Below are 20,764 nucleotides of genomic sequence, written 5' to 3'. Positions count from 1 at the left end.
TTACGAATTTTCCATTTCCGTTTGTTTTTTATTTAGATATTTAAAAACAGTGGCGCTTCTTTTTGGAAGAGTTATTCTCTTCCCTGTTCTTTTTGTTGTTGAACAAAATGTTCTTGTTTTATTAACTCCCGTCAATAATCTACCAGGACTGATCAACAGTGTCTTCGACTCACATGGTGTATCAGCGCTCTAAGTGAGAGCGCCCACCAAACTGGCGTGGCAAGTGGCAAGTAGCAAGTAGCACGCGTCTAGCATGTTACTTAAAATGTAACCAATGCAAACGAATGATTAGAATGAATGACCTCATTGTCATTTTGGTGTGCGCTGAATCATTCGTTTTCATTGGTTACATTTTAAGCAACATGCTAGACGTGCGCTACTTGCTACTTGCCACTTGCCATGCCAGTTTGATGGGCGCTCTCCCTAAGTTTACTTCTTCGTAATTTAGTTCACTATGTATGGTACAAAATTAAATAAATTTCCCCTCATGACTCCTTCAGGGTGTATTCAATTATCATAGCTGATAGAATTAGTAATTTTAAAGTATCTTTGTTTTCCAACCCCATTAATCGCCTACCATTAGGGGTATTTAACTTATAATTTCTTACCTATGTTTGGTTTCAGAACCTTTAATTTTGCACTTAAATTTATTTGGTTTAAATGATCTACATTAAGTTCTACTATTTGAGACTATCTATAGTTATTACGCTTATATTCATTTGCATTGGCTAGAGGGGCATATCACTTTAAAAGGGGATAAAAAAGCAAGATTTTTTTCTCTTTGAGATGGTATTTGCTATCACAACGCGTAAATTAAAGTTTTATCTCAAAAAAATAAAAATACATCGGTGAAAACTATTTAAAATCGGTGAAAACTATTTCAAGATAATGTAAAATATTTACTAAAATATATTTTGATGTAAGAAGTTTAGGAGAAAGGGGTCTGGCGCATTTGTTTATAGTTTAGGTTGGCACTTATTTTAAAAGTTTGGGTTGGCGCCTTTTTTATGAGCCAGCCTGGCCCTGAACATACTACCAAAGAATATAGACGCTTATAGCGTCTATATTCTTTGATACTACGGTATTTGATTTGTAAAACAGATTTTCTGCAATAATTGTATGTAGATTTAGTAAATGCGTGTTTAATAAACATGGGAGAGTATTTTTATAATTAGTATAATAATTAATATACAATTAAATAATTTTTACAAATAAGAAACACAATATCTATAATATTAATAATTTCTTTTCAAAGAAAGCGGATAAAATCCGAATATTATTATTTGTTGTTTAACTACCCATAAATAACTAGCTCCGGCAACACTGTGCGAGAGCCAAATACAAAATAGTTAATGTCAAAAATTTTTGATAATTGTTATTTGATAAAGAATATTTGTTATTGTCTTAAACAATGATGGCATGTCATTTTTGACAGCTTTATATTTCCATCTTCCATTTCCATATTTTCCGTAATTTCTCCAACCCAGTGATGATAGGCATCTTAAAAACTCAGTTTGAAAAACAGTTATATGATTTAAAAGATCACAACCTTTTACAAAATTTGTTAGGACCCTTGGAAAACCTTTTCACCTCATCTCCATTAAAATGTAGAATAAATAATTTTCTATAGAGTAAGATCATAATAATTTATCAGCTAAAGTAAATAATTAGTGAACTCAATTTAATGAGAAAAATTGAAATTAAAAAAAACTAGTGGGCATGTATTAAGCTTAATTATGTTTAAAAACTTTTGGGTATTGTAGTAATGCTGTTCACTAACTGATTCATTCAGTACAATTTCTTGCAATTTTGATCATTCACTTTAAGATTTTTAGATTACTTGATGAAATCCTGTCTATAAGGGCATGTTCCAGTTAAACATAATTAAATGGGGTATGAAGGGGGACAAAGGTAGGTGAAAAAGAAAAGGGTAAGTGTGAGACATTTCAAATTAAAGTAAGAAGGTGATTGAGATAAAAAAGTAAGGAGAAAGTAAGTAACTAAGGGAACAAGATAAAAAATTTTATTATTCATGCCCATGACCGAACCTCTTGGATTTACAAGTCAATGAATGCTGTATGACTGTTTTGCTTCTTTACTTTTATCTGGTATTGATCAATCAGATTGTCCTGTGAAATACCTTTGTCAATTACTTTCAAATAAGTTGCATTTACACAGATTTTTTTTTGTTTTAATAATTTTCAGAATTGACTTCAACATAAGAAAAATAATTGGTATTTATTTTAATATTCGTATTTACATAATTATTGACATTAAGAACAAACATTAACACAAAACACATATTTAAGTTTTAAATTAGACCTAGTATAAATAATACATATAAACAAATACTTCAGCATTAGAACTGTACATATTCTAGATTGTCCTATTCTTCTAGAAGAATGCATATTTTAATTTTTCATATTCCTCTTTACTTGGTTCTTTGAAGACATCTGTAAAACAATGTAGAAGGTATATATAGAGTGGGCCAATGAAGACAGTCTACCCTGGGATTTGAGTATATCCCTTAAATTCTGAGACAATTGACATAGCGTCCCTACTATTTCCAACTACTGAATGTGAAAAGTAGTACTTTTCAGGACAGGAAGATAACTCTCTTTTAGAGAATCCTAAATCAGCACCTTGACAAATGAAAAAATTTGTATGTTTTTTATATTTAATGTTTAATCCTTGATAAATTGATAAAAAAATTAAACTGCTTACCGTTTTTGTCTTTCCAAAAATCACATTCGTTACTTTGCTTTTTGCGTTAATCAACAATTTATTTTGGTCCAATGTTTCAAAATTGCGAATGTGGTATTTTCGACAGTTCATATTGGTCTAATTTTAACACATTCATATTCTTAATTGAAAAGGGGGAAAATTAAAATAATTTTAATGTTCTTATAAAGTTTATTACAAATCATTTAATTAAAAATTAAAGTTGTAGGATAAAATGGGAAAATTATGTTTAAAGAAATTATTAAAAGTATTTTTATGACAGTATGTAATACTAGAAAATTAATGTAATTAGAAATGTAAAAAATATAAAAGTTAAAATAATCACAATACATTCATTATAGAACTTCACGTACTGTAGATAACTCAAGTACTCAGTCATGACCCTCACCCTCAATTGTTGTAAAATAATGGTTAATTAAAAGTTTAAATTTTGAATTAAACATTATCATTGTCTTCATATGCCTCAGGTTCTGGAAGACAATCTCTGGCAGTACTAGATGTTGGTAATATTGGTGGTATGAACTAACTATTAAGTTTTGTTCACATAGTGACAAGAGGTTTTTTTCTTCGCATACGTGATTGGGAGCCTTTCCTCGTATGCTTTAACGGGGTTTATACTATTTTGTTTGCCTCTTTTTTTGTTTGGTTTCAAGAGATAAAAAGTTTCCATCAATGCTAGTCTTCATGAAAAAATTTTTTCATTTTTCCGATACTGGTACCATATACTATCACTATATTTAAAATTAGTATTTTCATTACTTGTTTGCTCTTCATCTTTTATTTAATTTTCTTTTTCATATTGTTTTTGCTTGTTCTTTGGTTTTATTTTATTTTCTGGTGCAAATGTCACTCTTCTTTGGTTAAAATCTAAGAAGTCTTCATGAAGTAGGTATGTCACTTCAAACGGTCATAGCTTAGTGCATGCAAGTCTTATGATTTGTGCCCATCCTTCAAGGGTGTATACAGGAGAATTTTTTGACTTGAATTCAATTTTTGAATGGACAGAATCGAATTCCATTTCTGAGTGACCCGGTATAACAAACAAATGGTCAATTGTTTTTAAATTTGGGTGATAATTATCAACATATTGACACATGGTAGAAAAAGCAAAGTTTTTCTGTTGTCCACCGCAATTGTCGGACATCATTTTGATATTTTTAATATCAGGGTAAGACATGATGTATTTAAATATACATGTAGCAATTTCAGTACCACCGTAAACATTGGACGCTCCCGTCTCATAAATTATAAATGTTCCAATTATAAACAGAGAATAACGGAACACAAAGAAGCGACACTCCTTCGAAGTTACGTGGCCAAGCCGCCAATGACAGCTAACAACCAGAAAATTAATAGTCAGTGAGCACATCACACAATATAAAATTGAGCATTTATGTTGACTTTCAATAAATATGAAATATTGCACTGAAAAAATAGTTACCTGCAGGGCCGGCTTTTGTTGACATTCTTAATGGTGTAATTATTTTTGATTTACCAAAGGTAATTTACTAATGCCACCCGGCTGTCGCGGAAGTTACGCTAAAACGTCTTTTGACGTGACCCGTCCTTAAATAGTTACACAATGAAATTTTTTTAAAACAAATTTGAAGTCCGTTTCCACACCACCCCAGAGGTACGTCTTGTGGCGCGTTACTTTTTTTGAATGGGTGTTCACAAATCCTATAATTATTATAAAGTGAATCCATTTTGAATAACAAATCTTCTCGTCAGCAAGCTTCTATCCACACTTTGGCACTAAAAATTTTTAACAGAACAAATTTTAAACAAAGAACTTTTTCTGTATTTATAAATAATACTTTATTACTTACAACTATAAGAGTATTAGTATAGTCTAAGTATATTGTAAGTAATGAAATATTTAACTTTTGTCAATATCTAATCTTAATAAATTTACAGTTTTCTCCTAAGTCACAAAAATGTCACTAAATATTGAGATATACAACAAATAAAGTTTTAATATTTTTTTATTTGTAATTCCCATTTCAAACTCCTAAATATTTTATGTACTCCAATTCATATATTTGATCTTTGTTATTTATATTTAACGAATTAAAAATTGGCAGACAACTTTTGTATATAGCAAAAAGTAGATGGGTATTTAGTTTTTTCATAATTGAATGTAAGTTTGTTTGTTTGCAACCATGTTTTTACAATTTTGAAGTCTTGTTCGGTTGTAATTGTAAGATTTTATCAATTATCGGTCTAATTATGTTTCCAACAATTTTTAGTTTGAGCATTTTAGTAATTTCTTTGTTTCGTTTAAGAGCGTAGGCGTAAAATTTCGGGCCAATGCTTTTTAAATGCAATCATTTTTTTCGAATCCTGAGAAAATTAACAAATATTTTTGAAAAATTTAAACGCAGAATGAAAGATTACATTATTACCGAGGGTCGAAAGTCCCTTAGAATAAACAAAAAGTTTTTTGAATATATTGTAGTCTTTCATTCTGCGTTTAAATTTTTCAAAAATACTTATTAATTTTTTCAGGATTCGAAAAAAATGAATGCATTTAAAAATCATTGGCCCGAAATTTTGCGCCTACGCTCTTAAATCAAATATTCTCGTGTATAAAACCCTCTATATATTTTTATTTCCTAAAAATACTATATTTGTATTGTTGTTTTCGAGCCCGGCCACCATCTGTTGATTTTTTGACCTGAGCCTTCGGAGACTTGCGTCTTTGAACAAAAGAGAGATTTGGCAGACCAACGTTTATTTTTTATAGCTCGGACAGACACGTCGGCGTCGGCTTACTGTTCGAAAGTCAAACCAATACTATTATGTAATAACTAATAATAATTACAAAGCAATAGTAATTACCTGTTATTATTCTTAGGAAATCTAAATAAACTTATTTTCCTGTCACAGATGAACATCCGCGAATCGCACAAATATATCCAGACATTTTAAATATAAATTAAACTTTTAACTATAAACTATAACTATAAACTTTTAACTATAAATAAATTATATAAATGGTCAAATGCACTTGTTGTGTTGAGTATTTACCATACACGCCTACGGACTATCGAAAACAACCAGAATTAAAGAATAAGCACGTGTTTTTGACAGTTAAACAACCAGAATCGGGCATGCGTATACAAAAATGGTACACGCTTTTGGACCGTTGTGTCACTTCTCTGTGTTCGGTTATTCTCTGTTATAAATGGCAAGTTTTCTCAGATAAAAAAAGGTCCTGCAGCTCCTTTAGGCGTTAACAAAACAGATTGCAGATCGAAATTAAATGCTTATATTTTCCTATTCTCCAAAGTCGACTGTTTATCTTCATCCCTTTTTTTTCTCGCTGCATATTTTCTTTCCAGATGATTGTGATCGTCTTCGCGGTTTAAAACCTTTTCGTCATCTGAACTACCATCGTAAGTGACACAAACTCTGCAAAGGTCTTTTTTCGGCTTGTGAAATTTCATAAATGTGACACATTCGTCATTTTGTGTCGTACAAATATACCTTTAGTTATATTTGCACAAAACAAAAGTATGGAATATTCCATTTTCGCCAGTTTGCAGTATATTCGATATTTTGACCAAAACAAAATGACAAAATGTTCATATTCGATAGTTTAATCAAGATATTTCCCGCGTTCCTTATCAAGCTACAATTTCGATATTTTGCTACAAGGTGTATCACGTCTAATGCAAGGACAAGGTATCGAATCTGAAAAAACCCGATTTTTCACATTCGACAGTTGGAAATGGTAGGGACGATATGTCTGTACCTTTAGAGTGTGTCTCCTTTGGAATAAAAATTTGTTTTCAGAATTTTTCAGAACCTAATGAAGATTGCCAGAAATCTCAGGATAGACTATTTTTGTGACCCAATCATATATGTATATATAAACTTAACAGCAAAAGTTTTGCACCACCAAAAATTATGTTAATTTTTTGATAGTTGATTTAACAGATAATGGAAGACGGTTTTCTTCTGTAATATTTGTTTTAATTGAAACAATAATAAAAGTTCTGATCGATGCTTAAGAGTTAGTCATCAAACAAGTAAGCTGTATGCACAGTGCAGCATACGAGAGATAACATATTTGGTGTCTTTTTTGTTTTTTTGAACACATTGTTCCTTTCGCACTTTACTTATATAGGAAATAATTTCATCTTAACGCATGATAACGCAGACTTCAAGTATCACGTGTCATTACTGGATATTTAAGTGAGGTAAATATCCAGACATTAAATTGGTCCCCTCACAGTCCAGACATGAATCCTATTGAACACTTATGGGATATTGTTGGTAGACAATTAAGACTTCATCAGAAGCACCCTTTCTGCTTCCCTGCAAGATACAGAAACTATGATTATTGCTATATGAAACTCCATAGACCAAAATTAAATAGTCCGCTTAATATCCATGATGTCTAGGCGATCTGAAGCTGATATTAGAAGTAGAGAGACAGTATGGAAGCACGACTAATGTCATGTTTCCACACACGATATTAGTTTACATTGTTTCTTTCTGTTTTTAAAGTTTAGTTAACTGTTGTTAATTTTTGTTGTTAATTTAGTATTGTTTCAGTTAGAACACATCTTAAAGAATAAAACCATTTATTTTTTAGTTTTAACTTGAAGTTTGAGTTTTAAAGATATCATGAAAATTAAAACAATTGTTCACAAAACAGGAGACTACAACATAGTTTTGATGTAAACCCACTCACCCTACAGGTTGTTTCAAGCATAAGAAAAACATTTTTTGAGAACACCTTTACCCAACATTGCAAATACCAGAGAAAAGTCTAAAATAAAAAAAAAATAGTGGAATCTGTTAATATGTTCACGAGTTCACGAGAAAATCAACTATCAAAATCAGCATAATGGTTTAGTGGTACAAAACTTTTGCAATATTTATATATATATATATATATATATATATATATATATATATATATATATATATACTACTATAAATATAATGTGTTTAATACCTATTTCTTCCTCATTATCACCAAAGAGTTTCTTCATAGCTATTTCTGCCAGTTCTGCCTTCATCTTTTCTTTTGCCTAAAAATGACACACATATCAGTAGATATTTTTATTAGTTTTATAGATGTAATATTTTTTTAGAAAAATATGAAAAATGTTTTTCTTGCCAACCAGTCGAGTATTGCTGATTGTACTTACATGTTTCATTCTGCACCAAGTGTTAAACACTTTTCCAGGTTTATTATGCACATTGGATTCATTACACTTAGTTATTTGCATTTTATATTCTACAAGAAAGAAAATTCAATTAGATTTTATACAATAACTGAATCGAAACATTAGCCCCCAGAGGTCCAAAATCATGAAATTGGCTATAGGCTATAGGTGCAGCAAAACCATGACATCCTCAAATTAAGCATGGTTAAAATATTTTCTTGACTTGGAATCACAGAGGCTATGAGGGGCACAAAAACGACAATTATGAACATCTCTTCTCTCATCATCAATTGTACTACTGCCCTAGTTAAGCCCAGACCTTTCCCAGTCTATTTCGCCACTTATTTATGTTCATCGCCAACCGCTTCCATCCAATTGCTCCAACCCTTCATCTCAGTCTTGGTGTACCCCTTCTCCTATTACCTCCTGGTAGCGTTAATAGGTTCGTTTGCTTGGGTAAAGGCCTGGATTCTAACATAAATAAATTTAAGGAATGAACCAGTCATTTTGAGGAGTCAACTTCATTTGTTTTAATTTAATAGGAGAGATAAAACATACAAGTTTAATACAATTTATCAAACAGACTAAGACTGTATTTAAAATATAAGACTATAAATATTCACAAACCATGTTTTGTACTCTAAAAGGGCTTAAAAATATAATTTTTTGAAAAATAGATAAGCTAACACTAAATATGTAGAGTTTTTAGTTACTTAACGAAAATTGAAATAAAATGGAGAGTTTTCTACAGAAATAGTGGATATCAAGGATCCATGTAGAACTAAAAAGAAGAGGTACTCGCAAAGAAGACTAAAATGATTTGAATCTGTAGAGCCGTATTATGGCGGATAGTTAACTTCATCCACTGCGTTTTTTCATTAATTTTAAGAATTAACTTTTTGAATAATTAGTTTAATTCTAATATCTCACACTGTGTACTTTGTTATACTATAGGAAAAGAATATTATGAAAATAACACTACCTAATAGCCAAATAAAGGAAGAATGTACTATTTAGAATTAACTATCGTACCTTTTCTGTAACGATGCCGTTCCCTTTTAATTTCAAGCGCTAGTTTAGCTGTGTCTTTGACAAGCATCTCTTCAGCATACTCTTGCAACTGCATATCATCTGCGTTTTGTTTAAAAAAACCTTCTACTTCCTCATAGTTTAATTCAATCAGTTCTACATCACATTCATCCAGGTCTTCAATATGTTTTAGATCTACATCTGAAGATCCGTACAATGTAAATGTTACTTCAACCTAAAACAACAAAATAAATATATGTAAAACGTAATAGGTGGTATAGTAGTGGTACTTATTTTCACAAGATTTTTTTAAAATGTTGGAAACACGCAGCATCCTTAACGTAGCTCTTTCCAAATCCGGATGATAGAGTGTTAGGAAGTGCTGAAGAGGGACCCATGTACCAAGTTTCAAGGCTCTATTATTTTTCCTTCTAGAGTTATAGCAGAGAGAATAATGACACGATTTCAAAGAGACCTGTGGAGTAGTTAATAAAAAATACAACAAATGAAAGTAGTCACATAAAAACAACGCTTAAGAGTTTACTAATCAAGTAAAAATAAATATAATAATTCTGTGTGTTAGCGGAAATAATTTAAAAATTGATTACTTACTGTATCATTATGAGGTATCTCTGGTATAGCACCCGTGGATGACATGTTAGACTAAAATTAAATAAAACGAAGGATTATACCACATTATAAATTTCTATATATTCTACAGATATTATGTGTAAGGAACTTTTATGATAGCCTTTTAGTACAAGTATGATGTAGATGAACATCAAAGATGCTTAGACTCAAAGATGCTTAGATATGAACCTAGATATTTATTCCTGTTTCATCGACTTCGAGAAGGCATTCGACAGGGTCCGACATGAAAAACTAATAGAAGTACTGAGAAACAAAGATATAGACAGACGAGACTTACGAATCATTATCAATCTGTATTGGAATCAAAAGGCCAATATAAAGATAGAAGAACAAAAGTCCGAAAATATAGATATAAAGAGAGGAGTAAGACAGGGCTTAGTTCTGTCACCATTACTGTTTAACGTGTACAGTGAAGCCATTTTCCAGGAAGCGATAGCGGATGTGGGTGATGGAATCTCTGTAAACGGAAGAATAGTAAATAACATAAGATTCGCTGATGACACCGTTATAATGGCAGACACCCTGGAATCGCTACAAGAATTGGTAAATAGAATTAACGATTATTGCATTAGATACGGACTAAAAATAAATAAGAGAAAAACTAAATTTCTGATTGTCTCAAAAACGCAACATGGAAATACAGGATTAATGATAGAGCAAACCCAAATAGAAAAAGTAGAGACATATAAATATCTGGGAGCCTGGGTTGATGACAAAAATGACCAAAGCAGAGAAATCAAAGTCCGAATTGAAACTGCAAGGCAAGCATTTGTGAAAATGAAGACAATGCTTACCAACAGAGACCTTCAGTGGCATCTTAGATTGAGGGCTCTAAGATGTTACATATTTTCTATCTTACTATACGGAATGGAAGCTTGGACATTGAAGAAACAAAACATAAGAAAAATAGAAGCGTTCGAAATGTGGTGTTACAGAAGAATATTAAAAATCCAGTGGGTTCAAAGGATTACCAATGCTGAGGTACTACGACGTCTAAATAAGGAGTTAGAAATTATGAACAGCATAAAAAGAAGAAAACTAGAATATTTGGGTCACATAACCAGAGGAGAAAAATATGAGCTGCTGAGAATTATTATGCAAGGAAGGATCCAAGGAAGAAGAAGCATAGGAAGAAGACGCATCTCCTGGCTGAAGAACCTTAGAGAATGGTTTAACTGTAGTTCACTACAACTTTTCAGAGCAGCAGCCAACAAAGTGACCATAGCCGTTATGATATCCAACCTCCGATAGGAGATGGAACTTTAAGAAGAAGAAGAACAAGTAAATCAATTGTACATAAAACTATATGCAAAAGACATTATTTTGGTATATTGACCAATTGAACATATATATATATATATATATATATATATATATATATATATATATATATATATATATATATATATATATATATATATATATATATATAAATAAGTTCGAATTATCGGGTAAAGTGGTCTGTAATGAAAATCTTTCGTTTTTCTAAATTACTCAATATTTCGCCATTTATTTAACAGCTTCTTTAGGAGTAAACTAAAACAATTTGAACATTACAAACAACCTTTTTTTATATATTGAAGTGATTTATGTCACATTTGAGGAGTTTGACACGTATCCTAAAACCATAATATATACCGATTCTCCGAAGTGTCGAATTACTCGTCAGAATTCATGAAAATAATACCAAAAAAAACTTATGTACATGTACCAAGTTTCAAGAATCTAGGACTTTTCCTCCAAGATGAAAAAGAACATGAGAATACGAGATGCAGCAGACATATTGGCCCAAAACTCAAAATTGTTCTTTCCTTACACCAAGAGGAATCTGTGTACCAAGAATTTAGGATTTTTCTTGCAAGATAAAAAAGACAAAAATATGAGAGGAAGAAATTTTGACTCCAAATTCAATAGGTTCTTCATTACAGCAAGAGAAACGTATGTACCAAGTTTCAAAAATCTAGGACTTTTCTTTCAAGAGAAAAAAAGATATAACATATGAGGAGAAGAAGAAATATTGACCCAGTTCTTCCCATTTCCCTTCTTCACAGTTCTTTACATCAAGAGGGACCTATGTACCTAAGGCTCTATTATTTTTTTCTTCTAGAGTTATAGCAGATACGAATAATGGCACAATTTCAAGAAGACCTGTGGAGTAGTTAACTAAGAGTTTATTAATCAAGTAAAAATAAATGTAATAATTCTGTGTGTTAGTGGAAATAATTTAAAAATTGATTACTTACTTTATCCTTACGAGCTATTTTTGGTATAGCACCCGTGGACGACATGTTAGACTAAAATAAAATGAAAAGAAAGATTACACCACATTCTAAATCTTTATATATTCTACAGATATTATGTGTAAGGAACTTTTATGATAGCCTTTTAGTACAAGTAAATAATATATATATATATATATATATATATATATATATATATATATATATACTAATATTTAATATTCTAAAAAAAACTAAACTAAAAGAGAAAATTACCGAAATAAAATTATTCTTTACCTAAAAATGCCAAAGTAATGTATAATAATACTGTATATCTAATAATGAAAACGAACGAACGTGTGTTCGAAATATTATCTAAAGAACGTTGTATTATACGTGCGCATTGGAGAATACCGTTTTCTTCTGGTACACTCCATTACTAGATGTTTGCCACTAGATCAAAACATGTGCTCTATTCTGCGCCGCTCTTAGTAATTATGGAATGTTCATGCCCGTTCAACTTTTGATATTATGAAACCTTGACATGGCTCTTCTGCCTTTTCCTCCTAGGCGCTCTATCTTCCCATCAATTTTATGTAAATGTACCAATTACATTATAAGTTTTTAATACATTGTAAAGTTTTTTATACTTAAATACTATTCTACCTAAAAACGTATATCTTAACTATATTACCTAAACCTGAAGAATTGAATTTACTTGATTACAACTGAATTGGATATTACTGGATTTTCAATTTTCTGACTTTTCTTTTCAAACTTCTCACCTTCAAGCGTTAATAAGAACTGTTAAAATTCAATCAAACCTGAATCGCCTTTGCTCAGATAAGACATTGCTGACAGTTCACTTTGTTAGAGCATTGCGAATTTCGGCATGCGTCATTAGATTTGAACTAATCTGTTAATTGATTTATGTTCTTTGATGTACTGATAATGGTTGTTTGTTACATACCCGACACCTTCTTGAAATTATTTCGTTGGTATGGCTTTTATTTTGTTTGAAAGATAAATCAGAGTTTTGAAAATTTATACATAGATTCTTGATTCTGAAGAAAGAACTGTAGTAAATTTGAAGTCAGTAGATCTTGTTCTTCTCGTAGTCCAATGGCTTTTTTTATAAAATCTTGAAACTTGGTACATAGGTTCCTCTTGGTGTCAGGAAAACTATTTAAATTGTGTTTAATGAGTAGGTATTCCTCATCTTCTCATAGTTTTTGCTTTTTTTCTTGAAGGAAATGTTCTAGGAAGGTACTATGTTTAAGAAATCTGTTTGGTTTCCTTTGATATTGTTTTCTAAATACACCAGTCTCTCTGGGAAAAAGTCATGGATTTCATGTAAGAATTTTATACATAATTAAAGGTATACGAGGGGTAGCTGATAAAAAATTTGTGAAGAGGTGCAGCTGATTTTGCTTTGTTTTTGGTTTAAACAATCCTAAAAAGTGAAAAAATCATTTTTTGCCTATAAAACGTTTCTTGTTGTAGATCTTAAAAGTTCTTCAATATGCGAGTTTAAATTAATAGCCCAGTCGGCAGAGATTTGACCTCTAAAAATCATACGAACAATCTGAATTTTGCTGAAAATGTCAATTTTAAGATTCCAAAAACTATGCAAAAAAGTTTACCACTTTTACCCCAAGGCTTCCCCCTAAAACTCCCCCATGTAGGTGGGGAAAACCGGAAAAAAAAATCGATTTACTGAGAATCTGTACGCCGTAGAAAAAATGTTTTTAATGAAAAATGTAGCTTAGATAATTTTGAACAAAAACGTTTTTTTGTTCAAAAACGTTGATTTTCAATCTCAGGTACGCGCTGGAAATCAATTTTACATAAAATTTATTTCAACTCGACGGTTAAAATTCGATATAGTGACCTATATATAGCTGTACCTATCTAGAGAGACTGCCCAGACAGTCACTCTAGATGTATTCTGAAAATCGAAATCGATTCTTTAAGCGTTTATTTTTAAGGTATAATAAAAAATGCATTAACATTTTATTAACTTTGTTATAAAAAAACAGTTTGAAAAATAACTGACTTTTTACCTAATAAATGTATATAATAACTCTAATATTTTTAAGGTCACACGCTTGTAAGTAGGCTGAATAAAAAGCTGGTGAAAAAAGACACTTTTCAAATGTTGTTACTCCTACTATAAATTGGATCTTTAGATCTCCATTTAGAATCCTTTCAATATTCAGCTCTTAATGTTAAGGGGTTACACAGGTCTTGTATTTTAAAAAAATCGATTTTTTTTATTACATATGAAAGTATAGTACTTCAAGAGTATTCACATAAAATTTGAAGTAAATTCGAGTAATATTACCTGAGTTACAGATATTTGGATACCGCGCGGTCGGTACCTGCGCTCCTAGTTTAAAATCTCCAAATGTGTTTCAAGAAAAACTTTGTTTTTCCATGCGATGCTAGAGGAAAATCTCAGTAGATATCACAGAAAAGAAGTATAAAGTATTAAATATGCATAGTTTAAATATTCTAGAGTATTACAGTTTTCCTTTTATTTATGCGGCTCCATTCTGTAATTTTTTATATATCTGCTGTCACTGGTTCCTCTTAAATGCCTTTCTTCTTCTCTCTATCACTACAATTCGAAGTGAGTCTTCGCCGACTTCACTTGCTGCTGTCTGCTGCTGTATTTATATAGGACTGTATAAAGCAGAAAAATTATAAATAAAGTAATATGAAAACCTCGACAAACTAAATCTAATACAGCATAAAATGTTGTTTTGTTTTTGCTGTATCCATATATTTGTTTTATCTTCGTTGATTCGGAAGAAATCCTCTTTTGCGGCATTTTCCAGTTTAATGAAATATTTCTTGCCACTAATAGTTGTATTTATTTGTGTTGTAGTGTACTGTGTTTGTTTTTCGCACGAAGCTTTTCAGAAAGATATTGAAGAGGTGTGAGGATAGCGCTTCTCCCTGTTTAAGACCACTGTTAATGCTAAAAAGGAGCAACAGTTTTTCTTCAAGTTGTGTAAATCCCTCTACACATGTAAAATTAATTAACTTCTTCAGTATGCTCACAGATTCACTCAACCTTCTTTGATTCTTCTTGCAATCTGTGTATTTTTAGTTGCATGTCTTGTTTTGTGTATGCTAAGAGACAATATATTCATATCAAGATATGTCAAGATCCTCCAGTCTGTTTGTTAATCCCCAGTAAATTCCTCTATTAGAGTTTACTTTGGGTGAAGAATCCCTTGCTATCAATCCATCCATAAGTAGGCTTGTGCTTTATTAATAGATAGTCTTGAAAAATACTATCTATTCTTACATTTGAAATAAAACACAATTTTGTTGGAACAGCCTCACAAACTAGGGTGAACTGGAAGGTGGGACAGGACTCGTGCTGGATGAGCTTCCAGAGCAGAGTGCAGACGTCTGTATGTGGGAGCCCGTGAAGAACTGATTGTTGGGGCTACCAAATGCTATTGATTTTCTGATTTTTTGGTTTCCTGTGCCAGTTCACTTGATTTCCTGGACAGCTGTAATATTCATGTCAATCCTTTCAAGTTCTTCTATTGTTTTTGTCACGCAGTACATGTGTGCCAGCTTAACATATTCAAGGTTCCAATGTTAAGAGCGTAGGCGCAAAATTTCGGGCCAATGCTTTTTTAATGCAATCATTTTTTTCGAATCCTGAAAAAACTAACAAATATTTTTGAAAAATTTAAACGCAGAATGACAGATTACATTATTACCGAGGGCCGAAAGTCCCTTAGAATAAACAAAAAGTATTTTTGAACGAGATATTTGAAATTAAAAATCACACTTAATTTTTTCTTTTTTTTTTTTCACCCCTGTAACTTATTAAAATAAACATTATAGAAGTTTTCAGGGACTTTCGGCACTCAGCAATAATGTATTCTTTCATTCTGCGTTTAAATTGTTCAAAAATACTTATTAGTTTTTTTAGGATTCGAAAAAATGAATGCATTTAAAAAGCATTGGCCCGAAATTTTGCGCCTACGCTCTTAAGGTCTTGATGATTAACAGTGATGTCGTTCGTCTTATTTCCTGATTTCTTGTTTGTATCTATTCTTGTTATACAATGAAGGCATTCCATATTTTTTCTTTCAGGCATTTCTTTCGTGTTAATTTTCAGTGGTAAATATTTAACAAAGAAAGATTTTTATATTATAATATATAAATGAATATGTGTCTGAATTCGACATGGATAGTATAGTGTCTGTGAATTTTATAGTATTTTTAACGTAATGAAGAGATGCAGTCGGATAAAAAATATCATTTGTACAGTTGAACGATTGCCAAGAAACGAAAAGAATGCACAATTTATTGGCGTATAAAATTGTAATTGAATGTAGGAAAATAAGTCGATAGTCGTAAAAATAAAGATTGAGTTATATAATAAATAGATCATAAACGAGTTTTTTACTACAATCTGTTTAATACACTCAAACTATTCGTTCCATTAAGTAATTACATATTCCAGAAAAGTATTATGTGCATATATATTATCAGGAAACCTGATTTTCTTCCTCTTTTCACTAAAGCAGAATGCACAACATTGATGATTTTAATTTTGTACAGGGTAATCCTTTGTCTTAATGGCATAAACTTCACCCATTCTGAAACGAGTTGTTTCTGCTAGATGTGGTTGATGGCAATTTTAAAAACCTCATAAACCATATATATTCACAATCTATATATCATTTAAAAATTACATCAAGGTAGAAAATTACTGAATGCTGCAACATTGTAATATCATGTTAAAATTTTTAAGGCGAAATTTTATTTTCGTCTTTATGGAAGACGGTACCACTGGAATGTTAGTTAAAACATTTCGATCCTTAGAATCGTATGGTATGAGTGTTGGTATTTAAAAAAATCAAATACAGAGACTATAATATAACAAAGCGTGAGCCCCTGAAGCATACACTGCCCTACATACATCTGGAAGATTGATATATTATATATATATATATATGTATATATATATATATATATATATATATATATATATATATATATATATATATATGTATGATGAATCTGGTTAGTACAATCAAGAACTAAGATTATTATTGTGAGAAAAATTAATATAAAACTTACTCATTTTCGGCGTTAAATCATGTCGAATTTTTTGCTAAGTCTAGCTTTCGATTCGCTCTTTGGAGTTTTCATCAATATCTTCGGAGTCTCCATGTTTTGAATCGTCAAATTATTTCTCTAGTAGATATGTTCCACTGCACTACTTCTGCTGCTGTTGGGAGATTGTATATATACTGATTTGTATAATAATGATTTAATAGTTATTTATGAACCGGGTAATAGTAGAATGGTTTGATTTTTCTAATACCTTACAGGGATTAGGAAAAACAAGGAATTTAGACTAAATGAGGAGGTTTCTTTTTAATTTTCCAATAATTAAGTCCACATAAGTCTGTCGTTTTATCAGCCGATATTGAGAGCAAATTATTAAAAAAATCGGCCCCAATTTCCCTTAAGGTTTCCTCGTAAATATATTTTAAGGTAGCTCTTTCGAACCGTGGATTTTTCAGAATTTACCTAATTTGTACAAAGCTTAAAAAATGCCAACTGAATTAGTAAGTTGGAAGAATGGAACGTTGCATGCAACAAAAACTCACAAATCTGTATTGAATTCTGACTTTTTAGACGAATCGAAAGTTCCTAACTGTTGCATAAGAGACAGTATTTGACTATCACAGAGTTCATGTATAATTCTAGGTGTACTTGGTAACCTTCTAAAAGTTATTAATGCTAAACAAAATAAACAGGGAAACAAATAGTCAACTTAGAATAATAAGGCGTTTTCCAATCTGATATGGTGGAGTAAAGCCAAATTTTTGCCAAGAAGAACTTGACAGAGTACTAATGAAAGCAGTGGCGCACCCAGAATTTGCCTAAGGGGGGGGGTTCGAAATTTTTTTATGCTACCTTCATTTTGAGTCCCTAAAATTTGGGTTTTAGTTTAATTTAAAGTACTAAAGCCAACTTGTAAATACAATACATTTTGGAGACGGCTATCGCCGTATTCCCGTTCTCCTCCGCCAATCTTCCCGGTCCAAGGCATGCTCATCCTCCAAATCTCTCGATTCCGTCGCTGTTCCAATTCCTTCATTCCATGAGCGTCGAGATCTACCTCTTTTTTTTCTTCCAGGAGGCGTCCACCTGTGAAGTTTTTGGGGCCAACGTTCGTCAGGCATTCTCAATAGGTGTTAAAACCATTTTAAACCTCTTCTTTCTATTCTGTCAATGGCCATTTCTGTAGCATTCATGTTATTTCTTATAGATTCGTTGGTCTTCCTTTCCAGCCTTAATGTTCTAGCACTTCTTCCCAAATAATCCATTTCAACTGCCAACAATCTTCTTTTCAGGTCTGCATTAATTATCCATACTTCAGAGCCATAACAAAGAACTGATTCAACCATCGTTTGCACTATTCATTTTTTGTTCTTTTTGGAAATGTTGCGATCCAACCATAAGGAGTTCAGACATCCTACAATTTTACGTCCCTGAATAATTCGGTGTTTAAAATTTCGGTTTCTCCCAAGCCGTTCTTATCAATGAGTGCACCTAAATATTCAAAATTTTTCCACTTGTTTGATTTCCACGTCCTCGTCTATCAACACTTCAAACCTTGCATCTGAATTGATAACTAAATATTCTGTTTTCTTCATGCTGACTTGTAGCTTAAGCTAGGACGGCTTGGTCATCCGCAAAGTTCAGTGAGAACTGTACGTCATTTCCTATGGGGATTCCCATTCCCTGGCTGTGATTTTTCCAATTTTGGAGGGCTGCCTCAATATATAAATTAAACAGTAAGGGTGACATACTACATCCTTGTCTTAGTCCTTTAGTTAATTTTATTCGTTCTGATAGTCTATTTCCGATTTTTAGGTAAGTAGTGTTAGGTATGGACTAATGCCGAGTTGTTGTAAAGCTTGCCACAATTTAAGTGTTGGAACTGTATCATATGCCTTTCCTAGGTCGATGAAAGCTAGATGTACTTCGGTACCAACCGCTATTCTTTTTTTTATTAATTTTTGGAGTATAAACAAGTTATCAGTGCAAGATCTACCAGGCGTAAATCCACTTTGGTCTTCGCTAATTAGATGTCCTACATCATCTGGTATTTTTCCATTTATTATCTTTCCAAACAATCTCCCGAAAGTAGGTAGGCACTTAATCCTCTGTAGCAGTTAGGATCTTTTCGATTACCCTTTTTAAAAGTGGATACTTGTTGAGCGGTTTTCCATTCAGATGGTACTTTAATTTGTTGGCAGCATTGACTCATTAGAAAATGAGGAGTACCGAAAGGTTTTTGATTTCGTTAACCATCAAAAGATTCGAAATTCTGAGAATTGAAATCAAGGAACAAGACTTAAGCAAGTTAAGCGATATTACGTCTCCTTGTCTCACTCCTCTCTTAATGGGGATGGGATTTGTATTTTCGTCTAGCTGTACTATCATAGTTGCATTTTCATATATATTATGTATTAGTTGCCTATATCTTGAATCTATTCTACAATTATTAATAACTTGTTCTATGGCCCATTTCTCGATACTATCAAACGCCTTTTCATAGTCGACGAAGGCAAGAAATACGGGTAGTTGGTATTCATTTGCCTTCTCTATCAATGTTCTCATTGTCAGCAGATGGTCTGATGTACTATATCCTTTGCGGAAGCCAGCCTGTTCAACCGGTTGGTAATTGTCCTGAGCAACGATATAGATCTATAATTCTGTAGATCACATTTGCCCCCTTTGTTGTGTAGACAAAATCTACAATAACGGCAATACATAAAAACGCAGCTTCCATAAATGCGACAACTATAGAATCAATGCTACTCCTAATCAATGAGAGACCGAAAACTTTCCTACAAAGAGAAATACCCCTAGAGCATGAGAATGCAATATCCCACTATACATTTATTTTATAGATTATCGGCAAAGCGTTCGACAGGGCCAAATGGCAACACTTAGGGTAGATACTAAAAGAAGCAGGCATACCACAACACCTACCACAGTCGCAGGCGACGCTGAGTATAAGGTATTGGAGATCATGAATGGTTACATTTTATAGGCAATTCTATTTTCTTCCTTGCTTTGTGTTTGCATTTTTTCAACTGTGTAGTTTTATTGTTCCTTCAAACAGACATTTGACAATCTAACAATTTCCGAAGTAATCCCTTACTTCATATCTATCAACCATTTCAATAAAAATTTGTCTTTTTTTAAATTTTCGGCATCTCATGAAGACTAGAATGTTTTTCTTGTCCCAACTCATTTTGTACATTCGTTCTTTATAACTACTATCATAATTTAATAATTGGAAATATTCATTATCTACCTTACGTATATTAAACATCAGTTACACTTTATTGACAAATATTGTAACTTTTTATTTATCTGTTCTAGTCTTTCAACTTTTCTTCCTTAAACTAAAAATATATTATGCGCATCTTAATAATTATTTAATCTTGCAGGGGAAGACTGCAAAAAACGATGGATGTCCTAAAGTACGACAGGAAATTTGGGGTGTGAAGAATCAAGATTTGTAGAAGATACGTTAAAAGAAGAATGTATTTTTCTGGATGAGAGAAGTGGTATAATAAATCGAGATAGTGCAGCTTCTGCCAGTGGGTAGGTGTCTCCATGTACAACTTCTACATCAGTGCAGAAAATACCTTCAAAAAAATATATATTTGGCTTTCTCAAAATGAGAGATTAAAACTGATATAGGCAATGTCAAAAGTAGTAAAAATGGATGAGGCTGACCTTTTTTTTTGAAAGCATTGCCTTGTCAGTGAAACAATTAGTAATAGTAATTAATTTGTGGATTTTAACAATAAATATTGTTCTTTACTATACAATTTATTTCCTTCCTTATATATTAGTGGTAGTGTCCCTTGA

At 31.8% G+C, this 20,764-nt stretch overlaps 1 long non-coding RNA gene across 1 annotated transcript; it reads left to right on the top strand.

Moving 5' to 3' along the window:
- Window positions 1-1,397: 1,397 nt before the first annotated feature.
- On the top strand, window positions 1,398-20,734 carry LOC140452489 (uncharacterized). The gene is made up of 3 exons (XR_011952195.1): window positions 1,398-1,631; window positions 1,836-1,911; window positions 20,338-20,734. It is a non-coding gene; the product is annotated as an uncharacterized lncRNA (long non-coding RNA).
- Window positions 20,735-20,764: the final 30 nt, after the last annotated feature.

Source organism: Diabrotica undecimpunctata, chromosome 10 (genome assembly GCF_040954645.1).
Source record: "Diabrotica undecimpunctata isolate CICGRU chromosome 10, icDiaUnde3, whole genome shotgun sequence".
NCBI lineage: Eukaryota > Metazoa > Arthropoda > Insecta > Coleoptera > Chrysomelidae > Diabrotica > Diabrotica undecimpunctata.
This window is presented reverse-complemented; position numbering and strand designations above follow the sequence as displayed.